The following is a 12,529-nucleotide window of genomic DNA, read 5'->3' as shown; positions in this document are numbered from 1 at the left end:
GATTGTCTCTTTCTAATGGATATTCTCTTTATTAATATAATTTGTTGCATACCAAATAATTCCATTAATAAAACAGACATATATGCATAAGCAACGTCACGTTTACAGTTAACATCTAAATCTATCTGCGAGAGTGAAAAGCGAATCTGACTGCGAGAAAGGAAGTGAAATACGCCCTGTCCCTAACCAATACTATGTGTTGCATAAGAATGACTGAATTTGAGCGTAAATGGGAATAATTAAACTCAACACTGTTAACGGACCTTGTGAAACTGAAAACTCTTATCTCCTGTATTTGGCTTACCCGTGTCGCAGTTTTTGAGCTGCTTCTAGCTACAGAGAATCGCGATAGTGTAATGCGATCGCTTAAATACATGCAACACAAATTTGATTCTTATAAAATTTATCTCTCATAAAAAAACAATGTTCATCAGGTAATGAGAGCTCGATAATGATGAGGGTAGTCTGATTTCTCCTGAAGAAATTGTATTAAAAAAATTCATCTCAAAGAAATTTCTTGATACTATTCCATTTACAAAATTTTGCCACCGAAGGCTTAGCGAACTATAAGAAAATGTTTCGTTCCAAATTACAATTAAGTAAGATTAGCTCTGGAGAAATAGAAAAATGTAACTCAACATTAAAAAATATTCTAACACAGACGTCCTCATACTAATGATTGAATTCTTTTCGTCTCTTCAAATTGGTTAACACTGAATGTGGGAAACTTTATAAAAATAGCAAGAAATTCCTGATTTTGAAGTGTGTGTTGAACCAAGAATGCTTAACTAACTGCTGCTGCAATAAAGTAAATTATGTTCGTTCGTTATCTTAAATCCCAATATTCTCAAAATAGTATCTTAGTAAATCCTTCTCATTCAGTGCATAATGATAATATTCCTTTTGTAATAATAATATCTTCCATCAGATCAATGAAATGATTCCCAAAAGCACCTATTGCTTTCTGCCCAAGCTCACTGCCACTATACCACGCTAGAAATCCTTATTTCCTCTCCTTGAGATCAACACTTAGCATCCGCGCATCTTCGCAGAACAAATGTGACCTTACTAGTCCCCTGGCAGCGCAGCATCTCTGACAAGGTTGCGCGTGCATAGCGATACAAATTAGATTCGCTTCTTAAGACATCGAAAAAACAAGAAAGTTACACATAAAATTATACAGGATGATCCATTGACCGGACCAAATATCTCACGAAATAAGCATCAAACGAAAAAACTACAAAGAACGAAACTCGTCTAGCTTGAAGGGGGAAACCAGATGGCACTATGATTGGCCCGCTAGATGGAGCTGCCATAGGTCAAACGGATATCAACTGCGTTTTTTTAAATAGTGACCCCCATTCTTGTTACTTATTCGTGTAGTACGTAAAGAAATATGATTGTTTTAGTTGGACCACTTTCTCGCTTTGTGATAGATAGCGCTGTCATAGTCACAAACATGTAAGTACGTGGTATCACGTAACATTCCGCCAGTGCGGACGGTATTTGCTTTGTGATACATTACCCGTGTTAAAATGGACCGTTTACCAATTGCGGAGAAGGTCGATATCGTGTTGACGTATGGCTATTGTGATCAAAATTCCCAACTGGCGTGTGCTATGTATGCTGCCCGGTATCCTGGACGACATCATCCAAGTGTCCGGACCGTTCGCCGGATAGTACGTTATTTAAGGAAACAGGAGGTGTTCAGCCACGTGTGAAACGTCAACAACGAACTGCAACAAATGATGATGCCCAAGTAGGTGTTTTAGCTACTGTCGCGGCTAATCCGCACATCAGTTGCAGACAAATTTTGCGTGAATCCGGAATCTCAAAAACGTCGGTGTTGAGAATGCTGCATCAACATTGATTGCACCCGTACCATATTTCTATACACCAGAAATTGCATTTGGCACGCGTTCTATTTAGCGACGAAGCGTCATTCACCAACAGCGGTAACGTAAACCGGCATAATATGCATTACTGGGCAACGGAAAATCCACGATGGCTGCGACAAGTGGAAATCAGCGACCTAGGTGGGTTAATGTATGGTGCAGCATTGTGGGAGGAAGGATAATTGGGCCCCATTTTATCGATGGCAATCTAAGTTGCCCAATGTATGCAGAATTCCTACGTAATGTTCTACCGATGTTACTACAAGTTGTTTCAGTGCATGGCACAATGGCGATGTACTTCCAACATGATGGATGTCCGGCACATAGCTCGTGTGCGGTTGAAGCGGTATTGAACAGCATATTTCATGACAGGGGGATTGGTCGTCGAAGCACCATACCACAGACCGCACGTTCACGGGATCTGACATCCCCGGATTTCTTTCTGTGAGGAAAGTTGAAAGATGTTTCTATCGTGATCCACCGACAACGCCTGACAACATGCTTCAGCGCATTGTCAATGCATGTGCGAACATTACGGAAGGCGAACTACTCGTTGATGAGAGGAATGTCGTTACACGTATTGCCGAATGCATTGAGGTTGAAGCGGACATCATTTTGAGCATTTATTGCATTAATGTGGTATTTACAGGGAATCACACTGTAACAGCATGCGTTCTAACAAGGGAACCTCCCCATCGCACCCCCCTCAGATTTAGTTATAAGTTGGCACAGTGGATAGGCCTTGAAAAACTGAACACAGATCAATCGAGAAAACAGGAAGAAGTTGTGTGGAACTATGAAAAAAATAAGCAAAATATACAAACTGAGTAGTCCATGTGCAAGATAGGCAACATCAAGGACAACCTGAGTTCAGGAGCGCCGTAGTCTCGTGGTTAGCGTGAGCAGCTGCGGGATGCGAGGTCCTCGGTTCAAAACTTTCCTGAAGTGAAAATTTTAATTTTTTATTTTCAGACAATTATGTGACGCACATGCCGTCAGCAGTGTCGTATAGAATATATCAGACGCGTTTTCCTGTGGAGGAATCGGTTGACTTATGACCTTGCTATCAAATGTTATCGGTTCCCATTGAAGAGGCACGTCCTTTCGTCTACTAATCGCACGGTTTTGCAGTGCGGTCGCAAAACACAGACACTAAACTTATTACAGTGAACAGAGACGTCAATGAACGAACGGACAGATCATAACTTTGCGAAAAAAAAGAGGTAAATATTTCACTCGAGGGAAGACTTGAACCAAAGACCTCTCGTTCCGCAGCTACTCACGCTAACCACGGGACCACGGCGCTCCTGACCCGCCAGTCTCCACGAAGTTGCTTATCTTTCGCATGGACTACTCAATTTGTATATTTAGCTTATTTTTTTCGTAGTTCCACCCAACTTCTTCCTGTTTTCTCGATTGATCTGTGTTCAGTTTTTCAAGGCCTATCCACTTTGCCAACTTATAACTAAATCTGAGGGGAGTGCGATGGGGAGGTTCCCTTGTAAGAAATGTTCATAAAGATACATGTATCACATTGGAGCAACCGAAATAAAATGTTGAAACGTACCTATGTTCTGAATTTTAAATTAAAAATCCTACCTGTTACCAACTGTTCGTCTACAAATGTAATCCATATGTTTGTGACTATTACAGCGCCATCTATCACAAAGTGAAAAAAGTGGTCCAACTAAAACATTCGTATTTCTTTACGCACTACACGAATATATAATAAAAATGGAGGCCTCTATTTTAAAAAACGCAGTTTGAAGCTTATTTCGTGAGATATTTGGCCCGGTCACGTCAATGGACCACCCTGTATACCCACACCTTTCACTGCGATGCTGAAAACTCGTTTTCGAAAGAGCCAGTTATGGTAAGGACGTGCCACTGAAAATGGAACCTCTATCCGAAGGAATCTTCGTTCTTCTTGGTTAATATTTTCATCTCTAAGATAAAGGTTCCAAGTGATTTGGAATAGAGTAGCATACGTTTGCCAACTGCTGAGTGGAAATTGGCCCACTTGCTGTTCAGGTGACATGTGGGGCGACGACACCCAAGTGCAGAAGGGGCCCGTCACCTTCTCCTTGATGCGGAAGCGGCAGTCTCGCGCCGCGGTAGAGCTGCGGGCGTATCGGCCGCTGGGCGACATGTCTGCGCGCCACGCGGAGACGGCGTGGTTGGTGCTGCGCGGGTATCTCGACTCATTGCTCTGCGAGGAGAAGCTGACGGCCGTGCCCAAGCTGCCGCTGGCCACCGACGCCGCCGCCGAGTCCAACGACGCCGGCGTCGACGCCGGATTCAACGTGGGCTCCGTCTTCGTCAAGACGTCGCAGACGGGCGGCCGCGGCCGCCGCAGGCGCACCTACCAGGAGATCGGCAACATCGCCGACGTACTGGACGAGGCCTACACCGACGTCCCTTGGTGCGACGCCGCTGCCCGCGTAAGTCTCACACCCTCTCACCTCATTTTAAATTAATGATCTATGCACTGCCCGAAATCAATAATTTTTCAATTTTTGTTTTCTTATGGATCTCAATCTACCCAAATCCCCCTTTTCAGTGCTACACTACTGGCCATTAAAATTGCTACACCACGAAGATGACGTGCTACAGATGCGAAATTCAACCGACAGGAGGAAGATGCTGTGATATGCAAATGATTAGCTTTTCAGAGCATTCACACAAGGTTGGCACCGGTGGCGACACCTACAACGTGCTGACATGAGGAAAGTTTCCAACCGATTTCTCATACACAAACAGCAGTTGATCGGCGTTGCCGGGTGAAACGTTGTTATGACGCCTCGTGTAAGGAGGAGAAATGCGTACCATCACGTTTCCGACTTTGACAAAGGTCGGATTGTATCCCATCGCGATTGCGGTTTATCGTATCGCCGCATTGCTGCTCGCATTGGTCGAGATCCAATGACTGTTAGCAGGATATGGAATCGGTGGGTTCAGGGTAATACGAAACGCCGTGCTGGATCCCAACGGCCTCGTATCACTAGCAGTCGAGATGACAGGCATCTTATCCGCATGGCTGTAACGGATCGTGCAGCCACGTCTCGATCTCTGAGTCAACGGATGGGGACGTTTGCAAGACAGTAACCATATGCACGAACTGTTCGACGACGTTTGCAGCAGCGTGGACTATCCGCTCGGAGACCATGGACCCTTCACGCTGCATCACAGACAGGAGCGCCCGCGATGGTGTACTCAACGACGAACCTGGGTGCACGAATGGCAAAACGTCATTTTTTCGGATGAATCCAGGTTCTGTTTACAGCATCATGATGGTCGGCATCCGTATTTGGCGACATCGCGGTGAACGCATATCGCCATACTGACGTATCACCTGGCGTGATGCTATGGGGTGCCATTGGTTACACGTCTCGGTCACCTCTTGTTCGCACTGACGGAACTTTGAACAGTGGACGTTACATTTCAGATGTGTTACGACCCGTGGCTCTACCCTTCATTCGATCCCTGCGAGACCCTACATTTCAGCAGGATAATGCACGACCGCATGTTGCAGGTCCTGCACGGCCCTTTCTGGATGCAAAAAATGTTCGACTGCTGTCCTGGCCAGCACATTCTCCAGATCTCTCACCAATTGGAAGCGTCTGGTCAATGGTGGCCGAGCAACTGGCCGTCACAATACGCCAGTCACTACTCTTGATAAACTGTGGTATCGTGTTGAAGCTGCATGGGCAGCTGTACCTGTACACGCCATCCAAGCTCTGTTTGACTCAATGCCCAGGTGTATCAAGGCCGTTATTACGGCCAGAGGTGGTTGTTCTGGGTACTGATTTCTCAGGATCTGTACACCCAAATTGCGTGAACATGTAACCGCATGTCAGTTCTAGTATAATATATTTATTCGATGAATACCCGTTTATCATCTGCATTTCTTCTTGGTGTAGCAATTTTAATTGCCAGTAGTGTATATAATGCATACACTGGTAAACAAAACATTTTGACCACCTGCTTAGTACCTTATTCGTCCGTTGTTGTTCAAATGTTCAAATGTGTGTGAAATCTTATGGGACTTAATTGCTAATGTCATCAGTCCCTAAGCTTACACACTACTTAGCCTAAATTATCCTAAGGACAAACACACACACCCATGCCAGACGGAGGACTCGAACCTTCGCCGGGACCAGCCGCACAGTCCCTGACTGCAGCGCCCAGACCGCTCGGCAAATCCCGCGCGGAGTCCGTTGAAACTGAAAACATCACAGATCCTGCGTTACCGCGGATCCGAGAGTTCAAAATGGCTCTGAGCACTATGGGACTTAACTTCTAAAGTCATCAGTCCCCTAGAACTTAGAACTACAGAAACCTAACTAACCTAAGGACATCACCCACATCCATGCCCGAGGCAGGATCGAACCTGCGACCGTAGCGGTCACGCGGTTCCAGACTGTAGCGCCTAGAACCGCTCGGCCACCCCGGACGGCGATCTGATAGTTTGTTGGTAACGCGGTGATGGCGTCCTATAGCGACCCAGATGGGTTCCATAGGATATACATCAGGCGAATTTGGTCTCCGCCACACCAACGTAAGTTCACTTTAATGGTCCTCAAACCTCTGTTATTGATTCTGACTCCGAAACACGGATAGTCAGACTGCTGAAAGAAGATATCTCTGTCAGGGAAGAAATCAAGCATGACGGTATGCAAGTGGTTTGCAGCTGTCAGCGTGTCTTCAATTACTATCACAGGTCATATGCAAGTGCAGAGGAATGTATTTCGTAGCATAATACTACTCCCACGAGCTTGCGTCCGTGTGTAACTTCTTAATTAAACTTTTACTGATATTACTGAGTGAAATTGACTATACTGTCTGTCTGCTATTATTTATCATTGCAACACTGACCCACAGAATTTGCCCTGACAAACAGAACTCAAAATTTTCCTATTCATTAATTACAATATTCAAGGATAACGCGATCTGACTGCTTTAAATTTGATAAATTGACTTCAGATAATTAATACAAAAGAATGGTCCTGAATTAGAAGAAATCCTAACAATAACCCATACATTTCATGAGTCAATTGCCTCAAAAAAATCTTCATTACACGAACTACTGCAATACAGCAAGCGCCTATACAGCCAGCTAAATAAAATATTCTAACTACTGAAGGCTCTAACTACTAATAAGGCATGTGGTTAGCAAAGGAAAGATTTTGTCGCAGACCAAACAATATATTTACCTTAAGAATGTGACAACCAGTTCAAAAATTATATAATAATCAATAATAAATCTCAATGACGGATATACATTTAGACCGTCCGCTCGCGCTATTACTGCAAAACCTCCAGCACTGTTAATTATTAACCTCTAACCCCCATCACTGCTGACTACCTACACCCAACTTCCATCACTGTTAGCTGTTCACCTCCAACAGCTAGTCCGACCAGCCACAGAGTCTCTTACAGAGTGCGCACAGCGCTGTCAGAGTTATTAATGCAGAGCGCTACATAGCGCTGCCAACATACAAACACATAGAAAGCCTACTTACACGTGGCGCGTTGCACGTTTGTGGAGACGAACATCGACCTGGTGTAGCAAAAATGTGATTCACACCAAGAACCGACATGTCTCCATTGATAGACAGTCGAATCCCGATGGTCCCCTACACACTCCAGTCGTAACTGACGATGTCATTTGGTCAACATGTGAACACGTAGGGGTGGTCTGCTGCGGAGCTCCATGTTCACCGATTTACGATGAGGCGTGCTCCGAAACACTTGTCCGTGCACCAGCATTTGCTCTTTCCGTAGAGATGCCACAGATCACCATCTACTCTGCTTCACAGACCAGAGAAGCCTTCGAACCCTCCGTTTTGCGAAGAGTTGTGAACGTTCAATCATTTAGCGCCTACTTGTAGTTTCGCTGCCCTACCTGAGTCCGTAGATGCTCTTGACAGTGGCACGTGAACATTCGACCAGCTTCGCCATTTTCGAGATACTCGTTCACAGGCTTTGCGTATTAATAACCTGTCCTTTGACAAAGTCGCTTATCTCAGTGGATTTCCCCATTTGCAGGCCATATATTCCCTAGGGTGGTGCCCCATCCGTCTCTGCTATACTTAACATACTTTTTATAGCTCGTCACGTGCCCGCAACGTCACCAGGCTGTATCCAGCCTCGCAGTGGGCGGTGGTCATAATATTTTGGCTTATCATTGTATATATTATTGCCATATTCCTGGTTCATTCGTTCATTTAAACAAAACCCTGTTCGGGTGCGACTATTTTCCATGAATCTGTACGGATCCAGAAGGTAAGATTCGTCAGTTATTTAGGAGACAGGGATTGAAAAGCTATCAAAGCAGTTGAGGAAGAGAAGCCAAGTGGAGAAAATGTAACTATTCCTAAACTGGAGTGCATAGGTGATGTACAGAAACGTATGAGTACTAGTAGCGACAGCTAAAAACTGCATTCAAGGGAAAGGAATTGTAAGATGGCAAAGCATTAGGTGGTAAGAATAGACTCAAAGGATCCAAAATTATTATGGCATGGCTGCTGGGAAATAATAGCGGAGAAGCTATGAGGCAAGCTGTATGGGCAACTTTATTTCAACTCATATCGGATGTCCTCCACGAAGGAAATACATCAGAACAAAGTGATGAGAAATTTATTCGCGAACCAGCTATACCTTTTGTTATAGCGGAAGTCTTGAAAGAAACTCTCAGAGATTCATGAGATGTAAGACTGTTGAAGAAATGTGTTCATGGCCGCGTCCCAACGAGTCATCGACAGCGTAATCTGGGCCAGAATTTCCAAGACAGCGTTTGTGTAAATTAAGACACTGCATTTTGGTGTCTTTGATGCAGCGGCAATATTCAATGAAGGAAATGTTGCAAGGTGTGAAGTCGTGAAAAGACTGCTACGAACGGTTGGTCGTCTCATAGTGAAACGAATGTTAGGTTAAGTAAGAGTTAGGGTATCAGAGAGAACTGTTACAGATCTTGAAACAAGGGCAAGACAAGACAGTCGAGCAGGAAAAAGGACATAGGAAGATGACGTGGAAGAGGATGCAGAGAAACCATGTTATGGAGCTGGGATGCACTTCCAACATTAATGGCTGTTCCCCGTAAGTCGTATTTCTGAAGAATAAAGTGCCTTTTTTCAGCTTCTACACACCAGAATTTGTTCGTAATTACAGGATACTCTAAAATGAGAACTATGTGTATTTCAACACAGGGGCTTTTCCTATTTTGTGAATCTCATAGAAGCTATAGGCTTATATACATAGAAAAAAGTAGACAGTTTCTTATTTTGATGTCCATTTTCTTACAAAAATAACTGTAGTCCAAAACTGTCAACAGTTTTAGAAATCCTGTTAAAGTGGTTAGAAATGTGTAACCTACAACCCATATTTTATACTAACTTTTATTCCCATTAGTTTCTCATAAAAAAATCACTCCGTCTTCAGGCCACAAGTGGCCCATTGCGACCATCCGACCGCCGTGTCATCCTCAGCTGAGGATGCGGATAGGAGGGGCATGCGGTCAGCACACCGCTCTCCCGGTCGTTATGATGGTCTTCTTCGACCGGAGCAACTACTATTCGGTCACGTAGCTCCTCAGATGGCATCACGAGGCTGAGTGCACCCCGAAAAATGGCAACAGTGCATGGCGGCCCGGATGGTCACCCATCCATGTGCCGGCCACGTCCGACAGCGCTTAACTGCGGTGATCTTACGGGAACCGGTGTATCAACTGCGGCAAAACCGTTGCCAGTTTCGTATAAAAGGTGCCTTACATATGAAAAAATTACAACACGGGTAACCTTAAACGTCTTTACAGATTTGTTTGTAAATAAGTGTGCCACCATCTTTTCTCGTATTCCCTGTCCTGTCTGCGAAAGGTGCGCGGCAAGAGCGACTACTGGCAACCCTCCGCAAGAGCTTTAGTTTCTCTGTTTTCTCGTTGTTGGGAGAAATTAATACGTTGTGCGATTCTTCACGGAGCGTAAACTCTCGGAATTTTAGCAGTAAACGTTTTCGCGAAGTGCAGTGCTTTTCTTGTAGCATCTGCCACCGTAGTTTATTGAACATCTCTGTTATACTGTCGCGCATACTAAACGATCTCGTGGCGCAACAAGGGGCTTATTGATGGATCCCACACCCCCTCTCTCTTTTCTATTCGTCCGACTTGGTATGGATTCCAGATTGTTTACCAGTACTCAAGAATAAACTGAGGGGACGAAAGTCTTGGGATAGCGATATGTAGATATGCAGCTGGCGGTTATATCGCGTAGTCAAAGTATAAATTAGGGCAGTATATTGGCGGAGCTGTCATTTATACTCAGGTGATCCATGTGAAAAGGTTTCCGTCGTGATTATGGCCGCACGACGGAAATTACGGAATGGTAGTTGCACGGGACATTCCGTTTCCGAAATATGTAGGATATACAATATGGGGCCTACACAAGGGTGATGTACTTGAGGGCAATTATATGGAAATGGAAGAGGACGTAGATGGAGATGAAATGGGAGATACGATAGTGCGTGAAGAGTTTGACAGAGCACTGAAAGACCTGAGGCGAAACAAGGCCCCCGGAGTAGACAACATTCCATTAGAACTACTGACGGCCTTGGGAGAGCCAGTCCTGACAAAACTCTACCATCTGGTGAGCAAGATGTATGAGACAGGCGACATACCCTCAGACTTCAAGAAGAACATAATAATTCCAATCCCAAAAAAAAGCAGGTGTTGAAAGATGTGAAAATTACCGACCTATCAGCTTAATAAGTCACAGCTGCAAAATACTAACCCGAATTCTTTAAAGACGAATGGAAAAACTAGTAGAAGCCGACCTCGGGGAAGATCAGTTTGGATTCCGTAGAAATGTTGGAACACGTGAGGCAATACTGACCCTACGACTTATCTTAGAAGCTAGATTAAGGAAGAGCAAACCTACATTTCTAGCATTTGTAGACTTAGAGAAAGCTTTTGACAATGTTGACTGGAACACTCTCTTTCAAATTCTAAAGGTGGCAGGGGTAAAATACAGGGAGCGAAAGGCTATTTACAATTTGTACAGACACCAGATGGTAGTTATAAGAGTCGAGGGACATGAAAGGGAAGCAGTGGTTGGGAAGGGAGTGAGACAGGGTTGTAGTCTCTCCCCGATGTTATTCAATCTGTATGTTGAGCAAGCAGTGAAGGAAACATAACAAAAATTCGAAGTAGGTATTAAAATCCATGGAGAAGAAATAAAAACTTTGAGAATCGCCGATGACATTGTAATTCTATCAGAGACAGCAAAGGACTTGGAAGAGCAGTTGAACGGAATGGATAGTGTCTTGAAAGGAGGATATAAGATGAACATCAACAAAAGCAAAACGAGGATAATGGAATGTAGTCGAATTAAGTCGCGCGATGCTGAGCGAATTAGATTAGGAAATGAGACACTCAAAGTAGTAAATGAGTTTTGCTATTTGGGGAGCAAAATAACTGATGACGGTCGAAGTAGAGAGGATATAAAATGTAGACTGGCAATGGCAAGGAAAGCGTTTCTGAAGAAGAGAAATTTGTTAACACCGAGTATAGATGTACGTGTCAAGAAGTCATTTTTGAAAGTATTTGTATGGAGTGTAGCCATGTATGGAAGTGAAACATGGACGATAAATAGTTTGGACAAGAAGAGAATAGAAGCTTTCGAAATGTGGTGCTACAGAAGAATGCTGAAGATTAGATGGGTAGAGCACGTAACTAATTAGGAGGTATTGAATAGAATTGGGGAGAAGAGAAGTTTGTGGCACAACTAGACTAGAAGGGTTCGGTTGGTAGGACATGCTCTGAGGCATCAAGGGATCACCAAATTAGTATTGGAGGACAGCGTGGAGGGTAAAAATCGTAGAGGGAGATCAAGAGATGAATACACTAAGCAGATTCAGAAGGATGTAGGTTGCGGTAGGTACTGGGAGATGAAGAAGCTTGCACAGGATAGAGTAGCGTGGAGAGCTGCATCAAACCAGTCTCAGGACTGAAGACCACAACAACAACAACAACAATATTCCGAGATCCACATTGTCAGGAGTCTACCGACGGTACAATTTTTCAGACATTACCTCTCTCCACGGAAAACGCAGTGGGCGACGGCCTTCACGTAACGACCGAGAGCAGGGGCGTTTGCGTAGAGTAAAATAACCGCAGAAATCAATGTGTGACGTACGACGAAAGTGTCAGTTAGACCGGTGTGGCAAAATTCAGAGCTAATGAGAAATGCAGCAGACGACGGACGCGAGTGACTTTACTAACAGCACGAAATCGCCTGCAGCACCTCTCCTGGGCTCGTGACCATTTCGGTTGAACCCTAGGCAAATGAAAAACCGTGGCCTTGTCAGATGAGTACTGATTACTGTTGGTAAGAACTTGTAGGGTATGAGTGTGGCACAGACCCAGGAACCCGTGGACCAAAGACGTCAACAAGGCACTGTGCAACCTGGTATCATGTGTCACGATGACGACGAACGAATCGTCGCCAATGTGAATGACTGGTGGCCTGTGCTAAATAGAAACATTTAGATCTCTTCTTTGCATATAGAGCAGGTTTGTCAGTGAAGTCGATAAGGAACTGGCTGCATGGTCTGGGTCTACAACGTCTAAAATAATTAGACGT

General features: G+C 44.4%; 1 pseudogene; it reads right to left on the bottom strand.

The window, feature by feature from the left end:
- Positions 1-9,522: 9,522 nt before the first annotated feature.
- Positions 9,523-9,640, bottom strand: LOC126482485 (5S ribosomal RNA; annotated as a pseudogene).
- Between the last annotated feature and the right edge of the window lie 2,889 nt (positions 9,641-12,529).

This window comes from Schistocerca serialis, chromosome 5, assembly GCF_023864345.2.
Source record: "Schistocerca serialis cubense isolate TAMUIC-IGC-003099 chromosome 5, iqSchSeri2.2, whole genome shotgun sequence".
Classification (NCBI taxonomy): Eukaryota; Metazoa; Arthropoda; class Insecta; order Orthoptera; family Acrididae; genus Schistocerca; species Schistocerca serialis.
The sequence above is the reverse complement of the archived record's forward strand: the minus strand, read 5'-3'. Positions and strand labels throughout refer to the sequence as shown.